Raw genomic sequence first — 16,244 nt, 5'->3', positions numbered from 1 at the left:
AGAGGTAGAGAGATGAAGGATTGGTCAGAGAGAGGAGAGGAGTCACACTGCAATAAACAGCCAACAAAACTTTAACCAACCTCACATGGAGTGATGAAACATGTTGCCCAGCAAAATTGTCCCTCAGTTCCAGTGGGCTGGGTTTTCTTACACCTGTCTTGATCAATGATGTGATGTAGGTCACCTTAGAAAGGGCATCATGTGTCCTTGCACTATGTAGCTTTGAACAGCTCCCCAAAACTGGAAAACCTGACAAAGGAAGGCTTAACTGATGGCTGGCAAGAGAAGTTCTTGCTTGGGAAAGGAAGATTTGGATAGCACCTCATTGGGTCCACCCCCAGCATTCCACTCACAGTGCTCACTTACACGGTTGGTTAACCTTTGTGTAGGTATGTTTTACCCATCTAATTAAATTATGTGTTTTCCAGAGATAGAATATGTATGTTCTTGGTCTTACAGGAATAAATAAGCAATGACATGTAATTATTTATACAGTCTGTGTAGCCCATAATTTGATAAAAACAATAATAATATCCCTCTTGGTTGATGTTGGATCCTCAATAACAAGGATAATGCTTACTATATAATAGGTAAGCAATAAATAATTATAAATGAATACATGAGTCAATATGGTATCAGATATTCATACATTTTAATGAGTAGGTATTCATAGAATATTTTAATAACAGTATGTATCCATGGATACACAGTGAAAGGGCCTATGACCCACAAAGGAACATTTTGATTAAAAAGAACATTTTAATTATTCAAAAGCCAATAGTCATTCCATAATTTTCAGAATATGAATTTAAATATAAACTGTACAACTTTGTACCTAATAAAGTGAAGTCCTTTCAAGGTTGAAATTTGTTTTCCACATTTATATTTACTTTTATCCCACTGACACAATGTCATAGCAGTGAAGGAGTTATAGTAGTGAACATTAGTTCTCAAGTCAATTTATCCTCATGCCACCTCTTTATTTATGTATACATATTTTTAGGATCTAATGAGTATTTTGAAGTATCACTGTGATGATTTATTATATAACATTGTTACAATTTAATTTGACTATTTTTAAAAATATTTTATTTATTTATTTATTTATTTTTAGAGAGGGAGAAAAAGACAGAGAGAGAGAGACATCAATATGCGGTTACTGGGGGCTGTGGCCTGCAACCTAGGCATGTGCCCTGACTGGGAATCGAACCTGCGACACTTTGGTTCACAGCCCGCACTCAATCCACTGAGCTATGCCAGCCAGGGCTAATTTGACTATTTTTAACACCACTTCTCACTACCTTTCAATAAAATACTAATGAGACAGAGTGATTGTCAATTTAGAAACTGGGAGGAACCTATACTGATTCTAAATTAGTTGATGGGAACCAAATTGAAAATATACAGACACTTGTATTTGCCTTATAATATTCTTAGTTTTTTTAACCTCAAGAAATAATTAAGATCTAAGAAAGTAATAATGATAATGAAGGAGGATCATGCTTTTTTACTTTTTGTCTTCTCCCACAAGTTACTCCCTAAAACAGGTTTTCCTCACTGTTTTGCAGCTTTAGGATGCTCTTACACAAAGACAACTTCATTTTAGAATGCAGACATAGAAGCTTCTATACTTATGTTTTTGTCCTATTAATGTTAACCATACCTAGTTGTTACCTTCTGTCCTTAACATATACTGATCTTGAATTGGTATTAGATAAGGACAGTTCAATCACCTAATGTTCTGTTTTATCTGACCAAAATCTAACTATGGATTGATGAAAGTTTTCAGTCCTGGAATATCAAAAACAGAGGATGTGCAAACCTTCTTTGTGGGTCATAGGCCCTTTCACTGTGGAATGAGGCAGCCCAGGTATATAAAGGAGCAAAGCGGAAGATACATTTGGGAGCAAAAATGTATCCCACAGCCAAGGCTCAGAACTAGTATCTAACTACTGAATGGAACTTTAATGACATATATCTTTGTGTCTCTATTCATGTATTTTTTTCATGAGTTCTATTCATATGTTCTTAGCTGGATTATATCATACTTGAATACAAGAATCACATCTTTTTGTTGTGCTTCTCATGACCCCTACAACAATGTTGAGTATTAGTTCTCATTAATAGCTTCTTACTTTGTGATTAATAGTTACATTTGATTCCTAGCATTGTTCTTCCATAAGTGCTTTGTTTATTTATTTTGTAGTATAGATAATTTTCAAATTAAAATAAATAACATTCCCTAACAATTTGGGTTTTATGTAGATGTATTGATGTCACTTTGAAAATATGTACAATGTGCATATGTAAGGCTTCAACTCAATAATGAAATATACTTTAAGAGATTATATTAATTCATAAAACATATAAGTGAAGATTATTTTATACTTTTGAACCTCTTACAAAATGGACAAATATTCTATTGTTTCCCAAAATGCTGAATGTTAAGAAAATTCCTCTTTTTAACAAAAGAAATATCACATCATTTACTTTGAATAGTCTGGGCTACTACTTAATTTTGGTTTTTGACTGATGCATTTATACAAAATTAAGATAACAGATTTCAGGAGTTTGCTTTTAAAAGTGTTTTTTTCCTTAAGTTTCAAAATATTTCAGGTATTGTTTTGACTTTCTTCAGATATCACTGCAAAGCAATTAATTCTAAGCCTTTAATACTGGGAAAAGGATAGAATGTTTTCCATAAACTGAGTAGAAGTTTCTTTGAGTTTTAACATTTGGAAACATCAATACTTTAAAGCAGTGGGAACAAACCTTTAAATGAAAAATAATTGAAGAAATACAACACTTTGGGGACAAGTTCTGCATAAATCAGCTGAACGCCTTTGAAAACACATGCTTGTCTGGTAAGAAGACTTTCAATTTTAATTTGCAAACCAAACAAAGTTGCTTTTAATAAAACTACAACTTACTATGTTTGGATTTATTTTTAATGCAGAATATAGTATGAGCATAGAAACTAAAAGAAATAAGAACCTCAGGTTAAATTATTATGAAAATATCATATGACTCATAATATGTTAACTTTTTTGTCCTCCAGAAATAGTAGGTGTCATCATATTGAACCTTTGGGATACATTATGTATTATCTTATATTTAGAATGTAAAGCAGACTTTCCCAATTTGCACAAAAATGTCCCTGATTTTCCCATGTAAAATTTTATTCTAAAGGATAGTTAAGATTGAAAGACATTTTCAATAGATATTTATATAAATGAATATATTTTAAATTATAATTAATCTTTTATATATCATAGAAATGCACTTTTGATTAACCCACTTTTAAACTATTACTAAAGCTAGTTATAGATGGAGAACTATTATTTTTACAGAGACCTACTAAAATAATCACCTCATAATGGTTTACTATATTAAATCAAACATTTATCGTATATACATATACATAACATATGAATTCAATGTTCATGAAGAGTTAGATGAAGATGTTCTGTTTGGTTTATTTATAGTAAAAATGTAAAAATATTTATAGTGTCAATAAAATAACTGTTTTTATTGACACATAAATATCTTCATAAGAGAGATGAATTATAGAAAGATTTTGTGCAGTAATGTCTATGCTCTACTCAGGAAACAGTTTTAATGAGTAACATCAACACATATGTAACTCACCCCTCTGAAGTTAATCATGATGTGCCCAATGGAATTATTTTATATAATTTTACTAATTATTGTCTGCTTTATCTTTCCATTGCTAAAATAAGTATATTAAGATATCTACTCCTAGCAGGTGTAGCTCAGTGGATTGAGCGAGGGCTGCGAACCAAAGTGTCGCAGATTCAACTCCCAGTCAGGGTACATGCCTGGGTTGCAGGCCATGACCCCCCAGCAACCACACATTGATGTTTCTCTCTCTCTCTCTCTTTCTCCCTCCCTTCCCTCTCTAAAAATAAAATAAATAAAATCTTTAAAAAAAAGATATCTCATCATAATTTTATAATTGAGTTACTCTGCTTGTAATTATTATGTCAATGTTGCTTCACATACGTTAAGCTATATTATTAAGGGCAAACAAATTCAAAAGGTTTTCATCATGTATTATAAGTGGTTATCTCTAAAATTTGTTTTTTACTTCAAAGTTATATTAACACAAATCAAAGTAAACTAAAATAGTTCTCTTTATTTGTCTAGTGTAGCTTTCTTCTTTACTATTCAACATTTTTGTGTACATATGGGAATAGGGCTTACATATGATATACCTTGATTACTTCGATTTAAAAAAAAACCCTGGTTATCTCTGTCATTTAAAACTGTCTAAAACTATATTTCTTCATTTCCTTTTTCTAACACCAGTATTGAAATCATGTAATGTATGTTTTTCTTTGCTTTTACCATGAACTGTGTTGTTTTATATAAATATTTATACATTGTATACAGTATAACCATCTCATCAAATAGTTATTAACAGCCTCATTTTTCAGATAAACAAACTGAGGTTTGGTGATCAAGTAAATTTTCTAAGTCTACATTACTATTTAGTTTTAGTGCTAGGATTTATACATAAGGCTGTAAAAATCCAAACCTGTGCTCCTTTAAAGAAATAATACTAATGTACTTTCTAAATATGTGTACTTGACTTTACAAAAACTAAAATTTATGTTTCTCTATCTTCCTTGAAAAAACACAAATATCTTAGTATGCTATGACAATAGTCAACTTTCTCTGTTTTCTTTAATAGACTGTTTTTGGAGCAGTTTTACATTTATTGCAAAATCAAGTACAGAGATTTCCCATATACCTGCAGACCCCAAAAGGCACAATTTCCCTGTCAATGGGCATCACAATTTATGAACTTACATTGACTCATTGTTATCACCCAAAATCCATAGCTAAGGTTCATTCTTGGTGTTGTACATTCAAGGGGGTTTGGAAAAAATTATAATAATATACATTCACCATTGTAATTCTGTGCAGAATATTGCCCTAAAATTCTCCGTGGTCAGATGATTTAGCTTTCCCTCCCTCCTAATCTGTGATAATCACTGAACTTTTTACTGTCTCTATAGTTGTGTCTTTTTCATAATGCCAAATAAGAATGGCATAGTATGTATTCATTTCAGATTGGCTTCTTTCACTTACTAACACACACTCAGTGTTTTGGCTGTCCTTTCATGGTTTGATAACTCATTTTCATTTTAATGCTGAGTATTTTTCTATTGTATGGCTGTACCCTGGTTTATTTACCATTCACCTACTGAAGGGTATCTTGTTTATTTTCATATTTTGGTAATTTTGAATACAGCTGCTATAAAGACCTCTGCACAGGTCTTTCGGTGAACCTAAGACTTCCACTCATTTGGGTAAATTCCAATAAGCATGATTGCTGGGAGAGTATTTTTAATTCTGTAAGAAACCACCAATCTCTTATAAAGTCCGCTAACATTTTGCATTCCCACGAGCAGTGAACGAGAGTTTTTGTTGCTTCACATCCTTGTAAGCATTTGGTATTTTAAATGACTTGAACTGGGCCATTGCAATAGGTGTGTAGTGGTACCTCATTTTAATTTGCAATTCTCTAATGGCATATGATATTCAACATCTTTTATGTACTTATGTGCCACATGCATATCTTCTGAAGTGTTTATTCAAATCTTATGTCAATTTTTAATTAGGTACTATATTTTTATTGTATTTTAAGAATCATTTGTATATTATGGGTAACAGTCCTTTTTCAGATATGTTTTTGCAAATATCTTCTTAGAATCTGTGACTTGACTTTGTATTTTATTAACAGTGGTTTTTGCACAAGATATTAATTTTAATGAAATTAAATGTATAAATTATGTATTTCATGTGCCATGTGTGGAAGTGCATCTTAGTTTATCTAAAAAGTTATTGCCAAAACTAGGGCCATTTAGATTTTCTCACATGTTATCTTCCAGGATTTTTTATTGTTTCATGTATTACATTTAGATCTCTGAAAAATTTATTTTATTTACTGATTTTTATTTTTTATTGTTGTTCAAGTATAGTTTTCTGCCTTTACCCCCCACCCCAGGCCAACACCCCAGCCTTCCTCACCACCCTTCTGTTTCCACCCCCCTGTTATTGTACATGTGTCCTTTATAACTGTTCCTGCAAACCCTTCACCCTTTCCCCCTGAAATTCCCTCCCCTCTTCTCTCTGATCACTGTCAGCCTATTCTCAATTTCAGTGCCTTTGAACCTGAAACACCAATCCAAAAGAACCTCTGCACTCTAATGTTCATAGCAGCACAATTTACAATAGCCAAGTCCTGGAAGCAACCTAGGTGCTCATCAGTAAATGAATGGCCAAATCCTGGAAGCAACCTAGGTGTCCATCAGTAAATGAATGGATCAAACAACTGTGGTACATTTACACAATGGAATTCTATGCAGCAGAAAGGAAGAAAGAAGGAGCTCCTACTCTTTGCAACAGCATGGATGGAACTGGAAAGCATTATGCTGAGCAAAATAAACCAGGTGGTGAGAGACAAATACCATATGGTCTCACCTTTAACAGGAACCTAATCAACAAAACAAACAAACAAGCAAAATAGATCTCTGAAACATTTTGAATTAATTTTTGTGAGGGTGTGTTTTCTGTGACCATATTCTCTTTTGTCCTTTGCCTGTGAATGCCCACTATTTCCAGCACCATTTGTTGAAAAGACTCTCTGCTGCATTTTACTAGCTTTGCTCTGCTTCAAAGATGAGTTTACCATATTTGCATGGGTCAGTCTCTGGGTTTTCTATTCTTTCTTGTATATCTATTTGCCTATTCTTTTGAAAATGTCAAGTTTATAATTACTGTAGCCATATAGGAAGGCATGAAGTTGAGTAGTGTCAGTCCTTCATCTTTATTTTGTGTCTCATATATATAATCTTTGTTATCCCAGGTTTTTTGTCTCTGCATATAAACTTTAAAATCAGTTTGTTAGTGTCCATAAATAAGTTAATGGCATTTGAGAGGGGCTTGAATTGAATCTGTACATCAATTTTGGGAGAACTAACATCTTGACAATATTGAGTCCTACTATTTATAAAAATGGCACACTTCTCAATTTATTTAGTTCTTCCTTAATGTATTTCACTAGTTTTGTAGTGTTCTTTACATATATCTTGTGTATATTTCATTAGACATATACCTATTTTCTCTTTTGTGATGCTAATATAAATAGTACTATATTTTAAATTTCAAATTCCAATTACTAATTGCTGGTATATAGGAACGAAAATAAATTTTGTATGTTAGCTTATGTCCTGCAATGTTTCTGTAATTGTTTATTTGTTCAAGTAATTTTTTGTTAATTATTTCAGACTTCCTTTTTTTGTTTTTAATTTTTTGTGTTTTTTTTTTAATTTTATTTTAATCATTGTTCAAGTACAGTTTTCTCCCTTTTACTCCCATTCCAGTCTACCCACCCAACCCTCCCCACTTCCCTCCCATTACCACCCTCCTCCTAGTCTTTGCCCATGTGTGCTATAAATTTGTTCCTGTAAACCCTTCCCATTGCCCCCTGAAATTCTCTCTTCTCTCCCCTCTGGTCACTGTCAGTCTGTCATCTATTTCAGTGTCTTTGGTTATATTTTGCTTGTTTCTTTGTTTTGTTGTTTAGGTTCCTGTTAAAGGTGAGATCATATGCTATATGTCTCTCACTGCCTGGCTTATTTTGCTTAGCATAATGCTTTCCAGCTCCATCCATGCTGTTGCAAAGGGTAGGAGCTCCTTCATTCTTTCTGCTGCATAGAATTCCATTGTGTAAATGTACCATAGTTTTTTGATCCATTCATTTACTGATGGGCATCTAGGTTGCTTCCAGCACCTAGCTATTGTAAATTGTGCTGCTATGAGCATTGGGGTGCACAGGTTCTTTTGTATTGGTGTTTCCGGGTTCTTAGGATATAGTCGCAGCTGTGGAATTGCTGGGTCAAAAGGCAGATCCATTTTTAGTTTTCTGAGGAAGTTCCATACTGCTTTCCATAGTGGTTGTACCAGTCTGCACTCCCACCAGCAGTGCACTAGGGTCCCCTTTTCTCCGCAACCTCTCCAACACTTGTTTGCTGCTTTGTTTATGATGGCCATTCTGTCTGGTGTGAAGTGGGATCTCATTGTGGTTTTAATTTGCATCTCTCTGATAGCTAGCGATATTGAACATTGTTTCATGTGTCTTTGGATCTTCTGTATGTCCTCCTTGGGGAAGTGTCTGTTCAACTACTTTGCCCATTTTTTAATTGGGTTGCTTGCCTTCTTAGAGTGGAGTTGTGTAAATTCTTTATATATTTTGGAGATCAAATCCTTGTCTGAGGTATCATTGGCAAATATGTTTTTCCATACAGTTGGTTCTCTTTTTATTTTGATACTGCTTTCTTTAGCTGAACAAAAGCTTTTTATTTTGATGAGGTCCCATTTGTTTATTCTTTCCTTTATGTCCCTTGCTCTAGGAGTCATGTAATTAAAAAAGTTTCTGCCTGAAATATCTGACATTTTCCTACCTACATTCTCTTCTAGGACTTTAATGGTGTCACAGTTTACATTTAAGTCTTTTATCCACCTTGAATTTATTTTTGTATAAGGTGTAAGTTGGTGCTCGAGTTTCATTTTTTTTTCACGTGGCTGTCCAGTTCTCCCAACACCATTTGTTGAAGAGGCTATTTTTATTCCATTTTATGTTGCTGCTTCCGTTGTCAAATATTAATTGACTGTAAAGACTTGGGTTTATTTCTGGGCTCTCTGTTCTGTTCCATTGGTTCATCTGCCTGTTTTTATGCCAGTACCAGGCTGTTTTGATTACAGTGGCCTTGTAGTATAGTTTAGTGTCAGGTATTGTGATCCCTCCTACTTTACTCTTCTTTCTCAACATTGCAGCAGCTATTTGTGGTCGTTTATGGTTCCATATAAATTTTTGAAGTGTTTGTTCTATGTATCTGAAATAAGCCATTGGTACTTTAATAGGAATTGCATTGAATGTGTAAATTGCTTGGGGGAGTATGGATATTTTGATGATATTAATTCTTCCAATCCATGAACACGGTATATGTTTCCATTTGTTTGTGTCTTCCTTGATTTCTTTCCTGAGTGTTATGTAGTTTTCTGAATACAGGTCTTTTACTTCTTTGGTTAGGTTTATTCCTAGGTATTTTATTTTTTCTTTTTTGCTGTTTCAAATGGGATATTTTTTCTTGATTTCTGCTTCTGCTGTTTCATTGTTGGTGTACAGAAATACCTTTGATTTCTGGATATTGACTTTGTATCCCACTGTTTTGCCAAATTCATTTATTAGGTCAAGCAGTTTTTTGGTGGAGTCTATAGGATTTTCTATGAGCACTATCATGTCATCTGCAAACAGTGACAGTTGTGTTTCCCCCTTTCCGATTTGGATGCCTTTTATTTCTTTTTCTTGTCTGATCGCTGTGGCTAAAACTTCCAGTACTATATTGAATAGAAGTGGTGAAAGTGGACAGCCTTGTCTTGTTCCTGATCTTAGTGGATAACATTTTAATTTTTGCCCATTGAGTATAATGTTGGCTGTAGGCTTCTCATATATGGCCTTTATTATGTTGAGGAATGTTCCCTCTATTCCCACTTTGCTGAGTGTTTTATCATAAATGGGTGCTGTACCTTATCAAATGCTTTTTCTGCATCTATTGATATGATCATGTGATTTTGGTCTTTCCTTTTGTTTTGTGATGTATTACATTTACTGACTTGCGAATATTGAACCATCCTTGCACCCCTGGAATGAATCCCACTTGGTCATGGTGTATGATCTTTTTAATGTACTGTTGGATACGGTTTGCCAGTATTTTGTTGAGGATTTTAGCGTCAATGTTCATCAGCGATATTGGTCTGAAGTTTTCTTTCTTTGTTGTGTCTTTATCTGGTTTTGGAATTAAGATGATGTTGGCCTCATAAAAAGAGTTTGGGAGTCTTCCATCTTTTTGGATTTTTTGAAATAGTCTGTGAAGGATAGGGGTTAGCTCTTCCTTAAATGCTTTGTAGAATTGTACTGTGAAACCATCTGGTCCAGGGCTTTTGTGTGTTGGAAGTTTTTTGATTACTGCTTCAATTTCTTTTGCTGTTATTGGTTTCTTCAGGCTTTCTGATTGTTTTCCACTGAGTTTTGGAAGATTATATTTTTTTTAGAAATTTGTCCATTTCATCTAGGTTTTCAAGTTTCTTGGCATAAAGTTCTTAGTAGTAATTTCTTACAATCCTTTGTATTTCTGTGGTATCTGTTGTAATCTCTCCTCTTTCATTTCAGATTGTATTTATTTGGGTTTTCTCTCTTTTTTTCTTGATGAGTTTGCTTAAAGGCTTGTCGATTTTGTTTATCTTTTCAAGGAACCAGCTCTTGGATTTATCGATCCTTAGAATTGTGCTTTTAGTCTCTATGTCATTTAATTCTGCTCTGATCTTGGTTATTTCCTTCCTTCTGCTTGCTCTGGGCTGTCTTTGTTGTTGTTCCTCGAGTTCTTGTAGATGTAGGGTTATGTTGTTTGTTTGAAATGTTTCTAACTTTTAGGTGGGCTTCTATCACTATGAACTTCCCTCTCAGGTCTGCCTTGGCTGTGTCCCATAAATTTTGGGTTGTTGTGAGTTCGTTTTCATTTGTTTCCAGAAACCTTTTGATTTTTTTCCCTTATGTCATTCTTGACCCATTCATTGTTTAATAGCATGCTATTTAATCTCCATGATTTTGAGTGTTTTGAGATTTTTCCCTTGGGGTTGGTTTCTAGCTTCAGTCCCTTGGGATCCAAGAAAATGCTTGGTATGATTTCAATTTTTTTTAATTGTTGAGGCTTGTTTTGTGTCCTATTATGTGGTCTATCTTTGAAAATCTTCCATGTACCTTTGAAAAGAATGTGTATTTAGCTTCTTTGGGATGGAGGGTTCTGTATATATCAGTAAAGCCCATTTCATCTAGGGTATTGTTCAATGCTACAATATCTTTGTTGATATTTTGTTTGGGAGATCTGTCCTTTTTTGATAGCGGGGTGTTAAAATCCCCCACAATAATTGTGTTGCTGTCCATATCTTTGTTGAAGTCATCTAAGATTTTCTTTATGTATTTGGGTGCTCCTATGTTGGGTGCATATATATTTATAATATTTATGTCCTCATGGTGGATTCTTCCCTTGAGTATTATGAAATGACCTTCTGGGTCTTTCTTTATGGCCCATTTTTGGAAGTCTATTTTGTCTGATATGAGTATTCCTACCCTGGCTTTTTTTTTCCTGTGGATTCGCTTGGAAAATTTGTTTCCAGCCCTTCACTTTCAGCCTGTGTAGGTCGTTTATCATCAGATGGGTCTCTTATAGGCACCACATGTGTGGGTCATGCTTTCGTATCCATTCAGCTATTCTATGTCTTTTGTTTGGGGCATTTAACCCATTTATGTTTAAGGTTATTATTGATAGGTACTTATTCATTGCCATTTACGTACCTGTGTTCCTCTCTATCTCTCTCTCTTTTTCTTCCTTTCCTTAAAGCTGTCCCTATAGCATCTCTTGCAGAGGTGGTTTGGTGGAGGTGTATTCTTTTAGACTTCTTTTCTCTGGGAAGCTTATTATTTGGCCTTCTATCTTGATTGAGAGCCTTGCTGGGTAAAGGAGCCTTGGTTGCAGACCTCTGGTTCTCATTATTTGGACTATTTCTTGCCATTCTCTTCTGGCTTGGAGTGTTTCCTTTGAGAAATCAGCTGTTAGCCTTATTGGGGCTCCCTTGTATGTTACTTCCTGTTTTTCCCTTGTTGCCTTTAATATTCTCTCTTTGTCTTGAAATTTTGCCATTTTAATCATGATGTGTCTTGAAGTGGGCCTCTTTGGGTTCCTGTTGATTGGGACTCTCTGTGTTTCCTGGATTTGTGTGACTTTTTGTCTCATCAAATTAGGGAAGTTTTCCATCATTACTTTTTCAAATTGGTTTTCTATCTCTTGCTCTTCTTCTTCTGCTTCTGGTATCCCTATTGTACGGATATTATTACTTTTCATATTGTCTTGCATTTCTCTTCATCCCTCTTCATTCTTTCTGAGCCTCTTTTCATTTTCTTGCTCTTTCTGGGTGTTTTCTTCTATTTTGTCCTCTAGCTCACTGATCCAATCTTCTGCTTCATCGATCCTGCTTTTTATTCCTTCTACTGTATTCTTCAGTTCAGAAATTGTATTGTTCATTTCCTCTTGGCCCTTGTTGAGAGTTTCTATTTCCTTTTTCATGTTGATGTAGTTTTCAGTGAGTTCATTGTAGCTTCCCTGTAGTTTCTTGTAGCTCATTATGAGCTCATTGAGCTTCCTGACAATCATTGCTTTGAACTCAATATCTGATAGCTGAATTGCCTCTATTTCTTTTAGCATTCTTTCTGGGGCTTCCTCCTTTCCTTTCATTTGGGGATTGTTTCTTTGTCTTCCCATTGTTTGTGAGACTCTTCTTGTTAGCCTCAGCTTCTTAAATTGATCTGTTCTGGCTCCCTGGGTTTGTAGTGTGAACTTCTTTAGTAGAATAGCAGTGAGTGCAGTTTCCTTGATCTCCCAAGCTCACTGGTCTTGGCCTGTCATTTAAGTTGGCTTTGTGTTTGCCTTTGGGTTTTGATTGTTGTTGAGTCTTTCTCTGGTGGTTCCTTTTCCACCAGCTGGTTAAATTAGCATCACTCTGTGTACCACCTCCTGTATTTTGTTGTGCTGGTGAGGGCAGGTTGTGTTGAAGCTGGTTCTTCCGTGTGTATAAGGTTTAAAGAATTCTCTCTTGCTCTTGTTCAGTTGTTTGTATTGGGTGCTGTCTCTACTGTTTAGTTGTATTTCCATATAGGACCTGGATTGAGGTTTGTGTGGTTACTACTCCCTCCTTCACCTTCTTCTGTTGTTATCTGTTAGTGGTTCCTTTGTTGTTGGGTTTCCTCTTCCAGTGGGTATCCTGGTGTTCACTGCCTCCACCTATTCTTTTTTGTCATCAGTTGGAGGGCGAAGGCAAAATGGTTTAAGACAGCAACAGAGAATTCTATGATATTTACAGTAGCAGCATGTAGGGAAGATATAGGAGATCCTTTGACTATGTATTGTGTTAACCATGATCTTCCACCCAGCTAGATGATTTTTAGAAAGAATGGAAAGAAGATAAGACTCTTGTTTGGGAAGAAAGGATTGTGAGTTGGATTTATAAAGCAGGGAGGTTGTGGGAGTTCAGATTCTCAGGTACGGTGAGAGTAAAGGTAGTAAATAGGTGTAGTGAGTGAGAGAATAGAGTTAACCACTACAGTAATAGAGTTCAGGAAACTTTGAAATGGGCTAAGATCTGGGGGGGGGGGTGAAGTAATTACACTTGCATGGGACAGCAGTTATTTACAATAATATTATGGCAACAATCATATGACAGAATCTATGAGATCTAGGTAACAAGAATAGGGAGTACAGAACCTCGAGTAGTTTGCTAATGGGACACAGGTGAGTTAAAGGTCAGTAGATTAGCAATACAGTATGGAAAGAGATATCAAGGGAAAGCTGTCAGGTCATACAATATATCCAGCCTGGCAAAGCAGACTATACAAAAGAAGAGGGATACAAAAATACTATTAAAAAAAGATGTAGGAATACTGGAAAAAAATAATAATACAAATATGCAATAACTTGCAGGTTCTCTGTAATAGCAGAGTGAAGTTTGTCTCAGTGTCCCAGCTGTTGTGATGCCCCTTCTTTAGGTTCAACTTTGGTCTTTTCACAGATCCAGGATTTTGTCTCACTTGTAGGTATTTAGAAAAAATTAAAAAAAGTAAAAATAGAAAAGGCAGATGAAGAAAGGAAGAAGAGATAAAATTGGAGGAAAGGAAGGCAGAAGGAATAAAACAAGAAATCAGGAAAGAGAGAAAAAAGAAATCAAAAGAGAATAAAAGCAATAAAAATTAAAAAATTAAAAAATGTTAAAAAAATAGAATCAAATTAAAAAGTCTCTTGGTTTCAAAGTGGCCAAGCTGATTTTTCTGGTCTTGTTGACTGCGGCAGGCTGAGGGGTTATTGGTATGGCTTTTCTTCCTAGGCCAGCTAATCTCGCACTGGCTCCCTCACTGTCTGGGAAGTGAAGGTGGCTCCTCAGCCTTGCACCCTGGGTGTGGGAATCAGGTCTTTCCCCAGGGTTACTACTGTGGCCTGGGGTGTGGGGATGCTCTCCCTGCATGCACGCATGCGCTCCCACAGCTGGGTGGTAGGGAGGCTGGAGTGATTGATCACTTTAGGAGAATTCCTCAAACAGTATCTGTCTATTCACTCCTTCCTCTTGAGAAATTCCTCCTGTTCAAGCTTGCCTCTCCACACAATGGACTGGCTTCTCCCGCAGCCCAACTCTCCAGCCAGACAGGTGACTGTGAGGGTCAGGGCCTGCTGCACAACCCAGCCCTTCTGGCGTCCACAGCCTCCAAAGGTTCTCACAGCCCTTGTGTGTTTGCTAGCACCTGGATTCCTCCCAGTGCTGCTCAGAACTTGTTTGGCTGGGGATGGAGCAGTTGTCCCGGCTCTCTCCCAAGGACTCTGTGGCAAACCCAGCAACAGGCCCTGGGCCTGGGGCTATAGCCCCCGGACCACAGGCTGGTCCCCGGGACCCTAACTTGTTGTAGCACTCTTCTTAGGGTCCGGTTTTTCGGTTCCGCCAAAATCCTTGGTCCCCTATTTTCACATATGCTGAAGTATTTGGTTCCTTGCTTCTCTACTCCATAGATTGGTCAGGATTTTCTCCCCTGAGCAGAGGGAGGCTGAATCTACTCCTTCCTACTCTGACACTATCTTGGAGATAGTCTATTTGAGACTTTCTACATAGGCAATCATGTCATCTATTCACAAAGGTAATTTTATATCTTTCTTCCCAATCTGTATACCTTTTATTTCCTGTTCTTGTCTGGTTACATTAGTTAGGTCTTCCAGTATTATTAAGAAAAACAGTCAGGGGAGGGCACATGCTTGCCTCTTTTCTGATGTGAGGGGGCTATCTAGTTTCTCACCATTAAATATGATGCTAATCAAAGGATTTACGTAGATATTTTTCATGAAGTGGAACTTCTCTTTTATTCCTAGTTTCCTGAGAGTTTTTATTTGAATGGGCATTACATTTTGCCAATTACTTTGCCTCTCTTGATATAACCATATGATTTTTCTTCTTTAGCCTTTTAATATGATGAACTACATTAGTTGATTTTTCAAATTTTGTATAATCCTTGCATACCTGGAATAAATCTCACTTAACTGTGTTATATAATTCTTCTCACACATGTGGTAATTTGATTTGTTAATTTTTTGCTGAGAATTTTTGCATATATTTTTATAAAAGTTATTGGTCTGTAGTTTACTTGTCTTATAAATCTTCATTTGGTTTTAGTTTTAGGGTAATGACAAACTCAAAAAATGAGTTAGTAGTATTCTCTATTCTTCTATATTCTGGAGTAAGTCAGATAATTGGTATATATTTTTCTTAAATGTTTGATAGAATTCTTCATTGAAATCATCTGGGCTGGGTGCTTTCTGTTTTGGGAGATTAATAATTGGTTCAGCTTTTTTAAAGATATAGTCTTATTTAGATTACTTCTTCTTTTATGAGTTTGGCAGATTGTGTCTTTTAAGGAAGAGCATAGTTTTTCATAATATTCCTTTACTATCTTTTTCATGTCCATAGTATCTGTAGTGATTTTTTCCATTCCTGATATTAGTAGTATATGTCATCTCTCATTTTTCTCCTGGTTAGCTTGCCAAGAGGGTTATCAATTTAATTTATCTTTTCAAAAAAACGGCTTTTGGTTTTATTGATTTTCTTTATTGATATTCTGTTTTCAATTACATTTATTTTAGCTCTAATTTTTCTCAGTTATTTTCTCCTTTATTTTGGATTTAATTTGTCCTTCTTTTCCTAGAAAACAAGAAAGCATTGATTATTGACTTTAGAACATTTTTTGTTCTAATATATACTCAATTCTATAAACTTTCTTATAAGCTTCCCTTTTAAAAAGATTTTATTGTTGATCAGTTACAATTGTCCCCATTTCCTCCCATTACTCTCCCCACTGCACTACCCACCACCATCTCCTACATTTAATCTTCCCTCACCCTCCCATTGTCTTTGTCCATGCATCTTTTACACATGTTCCTTGATGACCCTTACCCTTCTTCCCTGTTATCCCTCTCCCCTGCCAGTTTGTTCTTTATTTCACTGTCTCTGTTTCTATTTTGCTCACTTGTTTGTTTTCTTGATTAAATTGCACTTATAGATGAGATCAT

The sequence above is a fragment of the Phyllostomus hastatus genome, unplaced genomic scaffold, assembly GCF_019186645.2.
Source record: "Phyllostomus hastatus isolate PE091 unplaced genomic scaffold, TTU_PhHast_1.1 phas_contig_65, whole genome shotgun sequence".
Classification (NCBI taxonomy): domain Eukaryota; kingdom Metazoa; phylum Chordata; class Mammalia; order Chiroptera; family Phyllostomidae; genus Phyllostomus; species Phyllostomus hastatus.
The sequence above is the reverse complement of the archived record's forward strand: the minus strand, read 5'-3'. Positions refer to the sequence as shown.